Source organism: Camellia sinensis, chromosome 6 (genome assembly GCF_055761805.1).
Source record: "Camellia sinensis isolate YWXY chromosome 6, ASM5576180v1, whole genome shotgun sequence".
NCBI lineage: Eukaryota > Viridiplantae > Streptophyta > Magnoliopsida > Ericales > Theaceae > Camellia > Camellia sinensis.
In genome coordinates this window covers 112,072,238-112,084,960 of record NC_138966.1, presented here as the reverse complement: position 1 = coordinate 112,084,960, position 12,723 = coordinate 112,072,238, and the positions used below count along the sequence as shown (strand labels likewise).

At 33.1% G+C, this 12,723-nt stretch overlaps 1 pseudogene; it reads right to left on the bottom strand.

Moving 5' to 3' along the window:
• Nucleotides 1–7,612: 7,612 nt before the first annotated feature.
• LOC114271033 (BURP domain protein RD22-like) lies at nucleotides 7,613–11,949 on the bottom strand (annotated as a pseudogene).
• Nucleotides 11,950–12,723: the final 774 nt, after the last annotated feature.

Sequence of the window (12,723 nt, the reverse complement as noted above, 5' to 3'; positions counted from 1 at the left end):
TATGCCTAACTTATGAATCATTTGACCTATTTATTTATTTATTAAATTGGTAAATAAATATCTATAAGTATTTTTTATTTTTTAAATAAGAAAAATGAACATATTTTATGCATATCTATTAAAAAAATTGAACTTAAGCAAAAAATTATATATTTATGTTAACATTATGAAATAAATAGTTACATATATTCATATATTAAAAAATTATCTAAGATGGAGTTGCCCTAAATTATATGTCATATTTTAGCTTTAATCTTACTAAAAATATTTGATAATAATAAATTTAAACATTATGTATAAATTATATTATAATTTATCAATTTGTGACCCTTATGAACTAGTTTGGAGGTTATAATATTGGATTAAACATTCAATAGCCCAATATTTGGGCTCCATTTTGATAATCTGAACCGTTCACATTTTAAGATTCGTCGATTACATCTTCCTTACAAAAAAATAAGATAATGGAAATCACGTATTTGGAGATCAATTTTGTATAAGCTATTTATTTTCTCACCATCTTTTTTTTTTTTTTCCTATACAAAACTGATAAAAACATATAGTCACCGTTATCTGATCGACTTGATTTTTTACACAAATGATATACTCAACGAATTCCAAAATATAAATAGTTCAAATTATTAAAACGGGACCAAAAAATGAGCCACAAAGCCCAACAACACGTCTCTAATACAATGCAAGACTAGAGAGAAACTCAAGACATGTTAAAAAATTAGTAATGTTTAAATTTTAAGTTAGTGAATTAATTATCTTCTATATGTGTATGTATGAATGTATCAAAAACATGCATTAATGCAATTTTAGGGAAGCAATTTTGAAAATAAACTTGGTATGGTAAACATAAATTAGAGAAGTAATTTGAAATGGTAATTATGGTAGCATAATTTAAGGGTTTAATATAAAGCTCCATGAATTTAATTATGAACTAATTAAAATGCTACACATAATGACACTTAGTATTTTCATTACTAAAAAATTAAATTTTTTTAAAAAAAATTTAAGTTGAGAGTTTGAACCTTAAAGAAACCCTATTAGCATTTACTGTGTATGAAAATAATAAGGTTTGATATATACATTGAGTAATAATGGCCATGGTGAGAGAAAAAAAAAATGTTACAAAATTTTAATTATATAAATTATTTTATACTTTATGGTGAAGAATTTAAAATATTTTAATAGAAAATATTTTACGACAAAATATTTTTGAGTGTATGATTTATTAATTTTTTTAATTGGAAAACTCATTTTTTGAGTATGTAATTTATTAATTATTTTTTTCTTAATTGGAAAACTCCGTCATTTGATGGTAAGGAAGGAATAATTTTCAGAATAAAAAATGCATTCTTTGTTAAAAAAGAAAGTGTTAGTGTGTGATTTATTAATTATTTTTTAAAATTAAAAAATTGAGAAATTTGAATTGAGCATTTAGAGCTCTCTTAGCTCTTTTCACTAGAAATCCTATTTTACTTATATAATATAATAGCATATCACCCGTGCTATGCACGGAATAAAATAATATATTATTTAATAAAAATATGATAATTATATTTAATTTTTTTATATTATGAAAAATAAAAGTTGAATGGAAACAAACCAATCGGGATTTTCTTAATTATTTAAAATTAAAAAAATCAAAAAAAAATTAATATGAGATATTGATCATAAAGCTTCTCATTAAAAATCTCATTTTACTTATATAAATGAGCGTATAAGATTCACTTTATGTAAGTAAAACAATTCACTTTTTTTCTTTTTTTCTCGATACGAGATTATAAAATAAAAGTTAAATGAAAGCTAGCCAATGTGACTTTTCTTAATTGTTTAAAAGTTAACAATTGTTTGGGTGGGAAGTTTATTTCAAATCAAGCAATTTAGCCGTTTAATCTTTAATTAGCTCAATCCTTAATTTATTTCGAATCAAACAAATTTAACTAATATATTTTGATAAAACCGCTAAAATCGCAGTTAAACCAACGAATTAGTCAAATCGAAAACGATTCACCCTATCGGCTAGGTCAAAGGACTAACTAACTTATACAAAAATTAATTAATTAAAATTTTTAAATTTTATTTTAATTTTAAAATTTAAACTGTCTTGAATTGAAACATACACAGTATTACAATATTAAATGGGAGCATAAGGTTTATCTAGTGAAATAATTCATTTTTTCCTCATTTTCCTGATGTGAGATTGTAATATAAAAGTTAACAGTTATTTGGACGATAAGTTCATTTCTAATCAAGTAATCTCAGTACGTTGTTCAATTTTTAATAGAATAAAGCTTTGGACCCCCAGTGGGGGTACTGGGGGTCACCTCCCATTGGTCCAAAAAAAAAAACAGTTTTTTTTTTTTTTTTTTTTTTTTTGAGTTTTCAGCCAACCCCAGGCCGACACGTGGCACTGGGGGGGGGTCACTGGGGGTCATCCCCAGTGGGGGTCTGTAGCATTGTTGTTTTTAATAAGGTCAATCTTAATTTATTTCAAATCAAACAAATCTAAACAATATATTTTGATAAAACAGTTAAAACCATAGTTAAACCAGAGAATCAGTCAAACCCAAAATGATTCAGCCTAACTGGCTAAGTCAAAAAACTAACAAATTTATAACAAAATTAATTAATTAAAACCTTTAAATTTTATTTTAAAATTTAAAACATTTTGAATTGAAACATGTACAATACTATAATATTAAATGAGAGTATAAGATTCACTTTATATAAGTGAAACAACTCACTTTTTATTTTTATTTTTCTCGATGTGGACTATAATTATTTTAAAGTTAAATATTATGAGAGTTTTAAAAACTCATACAAAATTATTTTTAAAATCAAAACGTCTATGTGAGATTGTACAATAAAAGTTAAATAGAAGGTAACCAATGGAGTTAAGAAAATAAAAACAAAACTAGTATTGATTATAGGGCTTCTTACTAAAAATCTTCTTTTGCTTATATAAATAAAAGTATAAGATTCACTTTATATAAGTGAAACAATTCACTTTTTTTTTTTTTTTTTTTCCTGATGTGAGATTGTAAAATAAAAGTTAAATGGATATACTCATTGGATTGCAGATTAAAACTGTATTTACAAAAGTACCTTCACATAGCACGGGTGATATGCTAGGAGTATTGTATATGTGTTTTTAAACACACAGACAAAAAAAATTGGTATTGATTGTAACGCCTCCAAAAAAATAACATAAATACATCCACAAATATATAGATGATATCATAAATCAGAGTCTCAGTCCTGTCATTGCACGAGGTTAAAGATACAAAAGAGTTTAATATAAATGAATACCCTATTGCCTTTCATCTTTCTAAGCCTTAACTTGGTTACAACAAAAATGAGTTTCGCTCTTTACATATTTAGCCCTGGGCTATACAAAATAAAAAAAACATAACAAAACATGAAGCTCTTGCTTCCCAAAGATCACTCCCATGCTATTGCCTTAGAGGAGGCATGTCATCATTACTTGAGAATGTTATTCCTAACTAGGGTGAGCCACAGCCCAGTAGAAATCATCTAACACAGTATATGAGTAAAGGTATAAGTACAAGTACATAAACAATGCATGGTAAAACTTTTCTCAACATTAAATACTCATAAGGTATCAATCACAAGCCTTTATCCATTCACTCTCAATTCATATTCCATTCACTTATGTGTTATTTCATGAGTCAATTTCATTATTTCTCAACAAACGAATTGAGACTGAAACTCACAAATTCTAAATCGCATTATTAACATGCAAGCACTTCAAAATTTTCTTTCACAGATATTTCATCCGCGGACAGCCGTCAACCGGGACTTATGTATTCTTTTATGGATATTTCGTCCACGGGCAGCCGTCAAACTGGACTCATGTAAAAGTAGACTATACAAGCACTACAATTTTCATTTTACGGATATTTCATCCGCGGGCTACGCACCCATGTATAATTTCAGGACTTTCACCCAAGACACTCCAGTTAACTTAATTATAATGGAGTCCATCCATTTTCTCCTCCCAAACAATCATTCATAATATGCAATGTATTTAAACACAAATTCAAACTATGGAGTATATCCTCTTTCCACTCCCAAATAATCATACATATGCAATGTACATATATATAGTCATGTTCAATGACAAGCACAAGTAATTAGTTCCAATTCACCTAATCCGCATGCATTTTCTACAACAATCATAACTATCCTCCACCGATAGCCCAATACAATTATTTCTAAACAGATATAAAATCTCATAATAGATAGTTTATTCGAAACTACCAAAGAATGAAATAACACATAACCAATTTCACCATTCATATCAAAACCCTCTCAATTTCACATTTTCAATGTCAATTTTCATTATTTATATATAATAATAATTAGATTCAATTTGGACAAAATCTCCTCTTTTTGCCAAGTATAAGTCAAGTGCCAAAATCATCAAATTTTAGGGCTAATTACACTAATAATTCTTATAGTTTGAGACTCATGTCACTTTGGTCCTTCACTTTTCAATTGTGACACATTTGACCATAACTTTTGAATCTTGTTTAAATAAGGACAATTAAAAATACCATTACTCAATTTCAAAGGCAAAGTCGTCAATTCAATAAAACATAAACTAATTTGACAAAAATAAATGTCAAAAAAATATTTTCAAATTTTTAAAAATATTTTCTATCAACCAAAGATAAAATTATGTAAAATTGATAAATCTTTTAGACATTTATTTATTTTACCAAATTAATTTTTATTATGTGTTTGGATGATGATCATGTAATGGGTAATTGTTAGGCTTTTAATGTGTAATCGATATATTTAATATATGAAATGTTTTTAGTTTTGAATTTTTTGATTTAATAACTTGGTTTAATAATGATATCAAAATTGTCGCCATATTTGACTTTTGAAAAAATAGAAACTAATTTAATGAAAACAAAACAACCACCCATTACATGATTATCATCTAAATACATAATAAAAATTAATTTGGTAAAAAAAATGTCTAAAAGATTTATCAATTTTACATAATTTTATTTTTAGTAGGTAGAAATAATTTTAAAAAATTCAAAAATATTTTTTTGACATTTATTTTTGTCAAATTAATTTGTATTTTATCAAATTGATGACTTTATCCTTGAAATTGAGCAATGGTATCTTCAATTGTCTTTCTTTGGAACAAGATTCAAAATTTAGGGTCAAATGTGTCACAATTGAAAGGTCAAGGACCAAAGTGACACAAAGTCCAAATTATAGGGACTGTTAATGTAATTTACCCCAAATTTTATACAATACGACATCATTTTCAAACCCCTCAAATATTTATTTCACCTTCACCCAAAACCCCTCTTTCCATTTTATGTCCAAACCCTAGGTTTGTTTAAAACCTCCCCAGATTACTCCATTGTTACACAAGAGGCTATAACTAAACTAAATACCATATAAAGTGTAGAAAGATCCCTACCTCAAAAGAAGAAGATGAGTCCAACAAAAGGGAAACTCTAACAACAACGAAACTCACTTTCAATTGGATCAAAACGAAGATCTTGACGAACTCTACCTTTTTCTCAAAGGCACTAGGGTGCAAAGATTGATGGATCTAGGTGAGATCCAAGAGAGAAGGTGAAATGTAGAGAGAGAAACTCAAGAACAAGCAATTTGGAAAGTTTTAGAGAGAGAAATGAATGAAAAAATGATTCAACATGTCATCTTCTCAGACTGAAATACACGCAGTCCGCTCAAGCGTGGAAAGCCCCACTCGAGCGTCAGACGCAGACTCCCGCTCGAGCGTGAAACTGGACACTCGAGCGTCCAATGCATTCTCCCAGCATCTGCAGGCCTACAAAAAAAATGCTGAGAGCTGTAGATTCCCGCTCGAGCGGAGGAGTAAAATTTTTGAAACCTGCTCGAGCGTGAGAATGCCCACTCGAGTGGAGAGGCCAAAATCTGGGCAACACAGGTTTTGAAAAAGAAGCAACCAGCCTATTCCAAACGCACAATTACAACCCGATAACCAAAAATAGAAGGGAGACAAGAGAAACAAGATATGAATAACTTTTTAACCCATACAACCCGAGTCCGAAATACAACAAGAGATGGGTTAAAAATCGGAATCGCTATATTGATTATAAGGCTTCTCACTAAAAATCTTTTTTTACTTATATAAATGAGAGCATAAGATTTACTTTATATAAGTGAAATAATTCACTTTTTTCTTCTTTTTTCAAAGTGAGATTATAAAATAAAAGTTAAATGAAAGCTAACCAATGAGAATTTTCTTAATTGTTTAAAATGAAGAAATTTCAATAATATATATATATATATATATATATATATATATATATTGGATCATAAGATTCACTTTATGTAAATAAAACAATTCATTTTCTTTTTTTTTTTTTCTCGATTTGGGATTGTAAAATAAAAGATAAATGGAAGCTAACTGATGAGAATTTTCTTAATTGTTTAAAACTAAGAAAATTTTATAATTTTATACTGAGGGTTTGCACCTTCTAAAAGGCTTCTCCTTTAAAACTCCTTTATAAGATTTATTTTATATAAGTGAAACAATTTACTGTATCTTTTTTTTCCCGATGTGGGATTGTAACACTTTATATAAGTAAAACAATTCACTTTTTCTTTGTTTTCTCGATGTGAGATTGTAATTATTTTAAAGTTAACTACTATGAGAGTTTCAAAATCTCATACAAAATTATTTTTAAAATCAAAATTATGTAGGATTGTAAAATAAAAGTTAAATGGAAACTAGCCAATGGAGATTTTCTTAATTCTTTAAAATTAAGAAAATCAAAAAGATGAGTATGAGATATTGATCATAGGACTTTTCACTAAAAATCTCTTTTTACTTATATAAATGGGAGTATAAGATTCACTTTATGTAAGTGAAATAATTCACTTTTTCTTTCTTCTTTTGATGTGGGATTGTAAAATAAAAAGTAAATAGAAGCTAGTCAATGAAAATTAAAGAGACATTAGTTTAGGTTGGTGAATTTATCATACTCGATCATTTTTGTGAACTCATATGCATATTAAAAAAAAAATCAAAATACATTCTAAAGTCATGATCATGTGTGATTTAAATGTATTTATCTTTAATAAAAATATATGATCTATTTATAAAATTATGAATTAATTACCAAAAAGTTTTGTCTACATATTTAGTGGTAGTTTAGGTTTTGTCAAAAAAAATTTGAACCAATAAGTCTCATTTATAGGTAAAAAGACGTTTTGCCCTTTAATCCCAAAACTGAGAATGTTTTCAATTTCAAAACTAAGAATGTTCTCAATTTTCAAAACAAAGAAATTTCTCAGTTTTTTTCCTAGTATGAACTAAGAGGTATGTGTTTTCTTCTTGCTTGATCACAATCTATTTGGCTTCTGAGAAAAGTATGGGATTAAAAAGAAAGATAATTCTGCGAACTTGACACATGAGATTGTTGAATTGAGTTTTTTTTCATAATTAAAATTGAGAATATTATAAAGTAAGAATATTCTCAATTTAAAAAAAGAGACTCAACTAATGGATTGACCCATATTTTGATAAAAATCTGTTAAAATGCATACATGCATATGCTTATGTATAATGAAGTGGGTGTTTATTACATGCATGCATGTGATACTGTAGTAGTAGAGTTTCAAAATATTACAATCCAAACTACACAAAACCAACAGATGGAACTAACAAGTGCTGATTCGTTTTTGCGGAGATCTAGTTGGAAAACCAGACAACATGATCCTCCGGAAGGAAATGGCACATCGGAAGAGTTCCTTTTTTAACCTTGAGCACTAGAAAGGCCAAGTGCTTCGGATTCCATGCCGATGTATCGGTATGACACACTGCCACTGCTTTGCTTGTGTGCCGTCAGCACCGGCCATCGACACCATATATGCTTTCGTGGTGTCTGTTTTGTGGCAGTAAAATACAGCATACTCGTAGTTCTGCTTATGGCACACCACAGCTTTGCCGTCGGCTATCGTCTCTGTTAATGTACACTAAACCTAACCCACTAACCTAACCCACTACATCCACCCCACTAAACCTAACACACTTACCATCTCCACTACCACCCACCACCTCCACTACCATCCACTACCACCACTCACTAACCCAAACCCTCTCCTATATAATGCCACTCTGATTTGTAATACAACACATCAATCAATACATCAATCAATAATAATACATCATTTATTTTTCATGGTATCAGAGCAGGTTTAGAACTTAATATTTTCGCTTCACCGGCGGGCGGCAACCTCACCTTGGCCGCCTGCCGGACCTCAACCTAATCCGCTAGAATTTTCTACACATACCTTTTATTCGAGTCCACCACCACTGCCCCTCCTCTCACTGTTGTCCACCATACACCACCGTCTCGGTCGTCTTCATCTACCACCACAGTTGACCTTAACCCGTCGCTGCAGTCCCTTCACTCTGATCACCGGCCGTCACACAGACCTCACCCATCGCCTTCCCCGCCTTCCGCGCCTTCACCTCCAACATCTCTGCCACCCCCGCCTTCCTTCATATGGTGGACGCCGACCACGTACCTCAGGTCTCTCTTCTTTGTCGAGATCAGCCTCCTCGGGACTGGCTCTCCCTTCATTTGTTTCCCGTATCTCTCTCTCACGCAGGGATGGGGGCGGAGGCGAACGCGGCAGAGCAGACTCCAGTGGAAACGACACCGGAGAACGTCGAGGCCTTGAGGCCTTGCTTGAGGCTGCCAGATATGACGATATTGATGATGTCCCGAACTTAGCTTCTGCTGGCATTTCTCTTGATTCCAAGGATTCACAGGGCCGAACAGCACTTCATATGGCTTCGGCAAATGGGCATCTTGACATTGTGGACTATCTTCTCAGCAATGGAGTGGACGTTAATGCATCTAATGTGGAGAAGAACACTCCTCTTCATTGGGCTTGCCTCAATGGGCACATTGAAGTGGTTCAGAATTTGATTTTAGCGGGAGCAAGTGTATCGGTTCTAACCAGCCACGAGCGGACTCCCATGGACGAAGCAGTGAGTAAAGGGCAAATGGACGTTATTGATGCAATTAACACCGCAGTTACACAGGTTGAGCTTAGCAGTGCCAGCGTCTCCAAGCTGGAATGTCAGTGGTTCGATTCGACTTTTCAGGGGGGGGGGACACACAGCCTGGTTTTCAAGAATAACCACACACCCACCCACCCCACTTCTTTTACTCTCTCTCTCTCTTTGTATATGTTTATTATATTCTCCCTCATACCTCTCTTTTTTTTATTTTTTCTGCAGCCACTTCCTCTTTTGCACCCACGTTTCCCCTTACTTTACAACCCATGTGCACCTTTTTGACATCCCTGTAGGTCCAGGCGCTATTCCACATACCAACCCATGTGCACCTTTTTTTTTTTTTTTTTTGTTTTCTTTTATTCTACTTTTGGCCCCATCATTCCACCACCTCCCTTTTTTTTTTCTCACTCATATTTTTCCCACCGTCCACTCCATGATACTTATTTTTTTATTATTCTTCTTATTATTATTATTATTCTTATTATTATTATTCTTATTAAAAACATATATATATATAAAAAAAAATATATATATATAAAAAAAAAAAAAAAAAAAAAAAAACCAAAACCATTGCAATCACTTTACAAATTTACACAACCAACCATTTTTTATTAATCCATCTCATCCATTATCTTTTATTTTTTATATATCTCTATCTATATGTCCATTCCACCCACTCCTGCTTTCCACAACAAAAAAAAAAAAAAAAAAAACACAAAAACAAAAACAAAACAAAAAACAAACAACAAAAAAAAAACAAACAAACAAACAAAAAAAAAAAAAAAGAAGACAGAACGAAGAAGCCGAAGCACTGCACACCAAACTTCTTTTATTCATGTCGGGACTCACCCCGATCACCATTTTACATCAAAAAAAAAAAAAAAAAAATACAAAAAAAAAAAAAAAAAAAAAAATACAAACAACAAAAAAAAAAAAAAAAAAAAAAAAAAAAAAAAAACAAACACCACATCCACAAGTGGGATTTTTCTTCTCTACTCTGCAGCTGGTCTCTTCTTTTTTCCTCCGTCCTGGACGGTCCTTGACGGTGTTGCCTCCGTGTTTCCCACTCCACTGGGCACGATCACTACTCCCTGCTCCTCCACTGCTGCATATGGCGGACCTCCAAATCGGAACATCACGGTGGCCTTCCGCTTCAACTCCTTGTTTTCTGCCCTTAGCACGCTTATCTCTGCTCGCGCATCCTTATACATGCGTTGGAGCAGAGCCAGCTGGGAGTTTAACTGCTGCACCTCATTTGTCCTACTCTGCAGCCGGTGCGACAAGTTTGTGACCGCCGTCATGGACTCCACACATGCCTTCAAAGTATACTGATTCGCCTCCACATCCGTTTGCACTGCCATTTTTTGCTCCACCGACTGCATCGGAAAGTTCAACGGAGCAAACCCAGTGGTGTTTGGTTGAGGTTCACGGGACACCGCCCCTGCTATCTCTCTTGTGGACTCGTTGAGGTCGGGAAAGAGAGTAAGTAGACCACGGGACGACGAAGCCATTCTCTCTCTCAGCACAACAGTGTTACAGCCTCTCTCTCTCAGCACAACGCAGACTTCTTCAGAGGTTTCTCTCAGTTTCTTGTCTGAGCCTCTGCCTCGGCCTCAGCTCCGTCTTGGTTAAATAGCCGAGGCAGCCACGCGCATCGCGCGCCTCTTCTCGCCGACAAACTGGCACGCCTTTTCATGGCACGCCTTTTGATGCATTCGGGCACGCCTTTTGATGGCACGCCTTTTGAGGGTGCGGGCACACCTTTTGAGGGCACGACTTTTGAGGGCTCGATATCTACATCCATGTATATTATTTGGGCAGCCTATATACACACTCATACAGTGTCTTCTACACCGGTCAGCTTTATCAATCCCTTTGTTTCAACCTCAAATAGGTTTCTATCTTCACACCTATTTGAGTTTGAGGGGGGGTTATACCAGTATCATGTATAAGTCGCTCATGGCGCACTCCCTAAGTCGCCTCCTCGGTGCACCACCACAGCTTCTACATCGGTCCGACATGACCTCGTAAACTGTCCTGCTACATCGGTCCGACATGACCTCGTAAACTGTCTTCTACATCGGTCCGACATGACCCCATAAACTGTCCCGACATTGATTCCGGTCAGCTATTACATCGGTCCGACATGACCCCGTAAACTGTCCTGCTCCAACGGTCCGACATGATCCCATAAACTGTCTTCTACATCGGTCTGACACGACCACACAGTGTCTTCTACAACGGTCCGACATGACCCCGTAAACTGTCTGCTACAACGGTCCGACATGACCCCGTAAACTGTCTGCTACAACGGTCCGACACGACCATACCGTGTCTCCTATCCTGTTTTGTTTTTTTTATTTATCAGTTTACTTTTCTGTTTTGTTACTCTCTTCAAACTCAAGTTGGCTAGTTCCTATCCTCCTTGAGTTTGAGGGGGGCTGTTAATGTACACTAAACCTAACCCACTAACCTAACCCACTACATCCACCCCACTAAACCTAACACACTTACCATCTCCACTACCACCCACCACCTCCACTACCATCCACTACCACCACTCACTAACCCAAACCCTCTCCTATATAATGCCACTCTGATTTGTAATACAACACATCAATCAATACATCAATCAATAATAATACATCATTTATTTTTCAGTCTCCACTCCTGAAATACTATACTTCTGCAACGGAGTTTCTTTTTGTACCTCCGTGGAGACTGCGTGGGCGGTTTTCCCGAGCATTGAAGTGCTGAAATCAATCATCGATTCTAATGAAGTTGCACAATATTTGTCTTTTCCTTTGATCTCGGGCTCTTCACACTCTTTGATCGTATTCTCCATTATCCCAAACTCAGGTTTGGTAGTTAAATTGACCTATTAAAAATTAATGAGATTTAAAGAAGCAAATAATTTTATCTAGGATTTAATGGATTATAAGTTCACAAAATGAGCCTTATATGTAAATGTTCCTAAAATTATATATATTATTTATTTTTAAAAATTAAATACAATAAAATTACATGATTATAAATGATAGTCTCGCTCAAAGTAAATCGAACTTTAATTTGTTTAAAATGTTGTTAATAAAAACTGAAAAAAAAATCAAAATCAATCAATTAAGCTATTCTCCTTTTTGACATGTGCCTTGTTACATTGTTATCCTTGTGGTCATAATCATGGAATTAACTTGCATCATTATATTTAGAACAAAATATTGTTTTAAAAATATAATTAATTATAGTCATGCAAACAAGATGGACCCAATTGGGAGAGATGGGTGACGGCTTCCAAATTTCGAAACCTTTTTATTATAATAATAACATTAATTATGAAGAAAAAAAAAGCCTTTAAATTATATAGGTTGACCTCCTATTAGAGAGACATATTTTCACCGTACAATTTGGTGAACCATCAACCTAAACTATGATAAAAGCTTCCAACTTAAACCATCCAAATATAAACAATTCACTTTTTACTTCTTTTCGCGATATGAGATTATCAAATAAAAATTAGCCAATAGAGATTTTATTAATTATTTAAAATTAAGAAAATCAAAAAAATTAATATAATATATTGAAACTCTCACAAGGTTCCTCACTAAATGGAGTGAGAGTATAAGATTCTCTTTATATGAGTA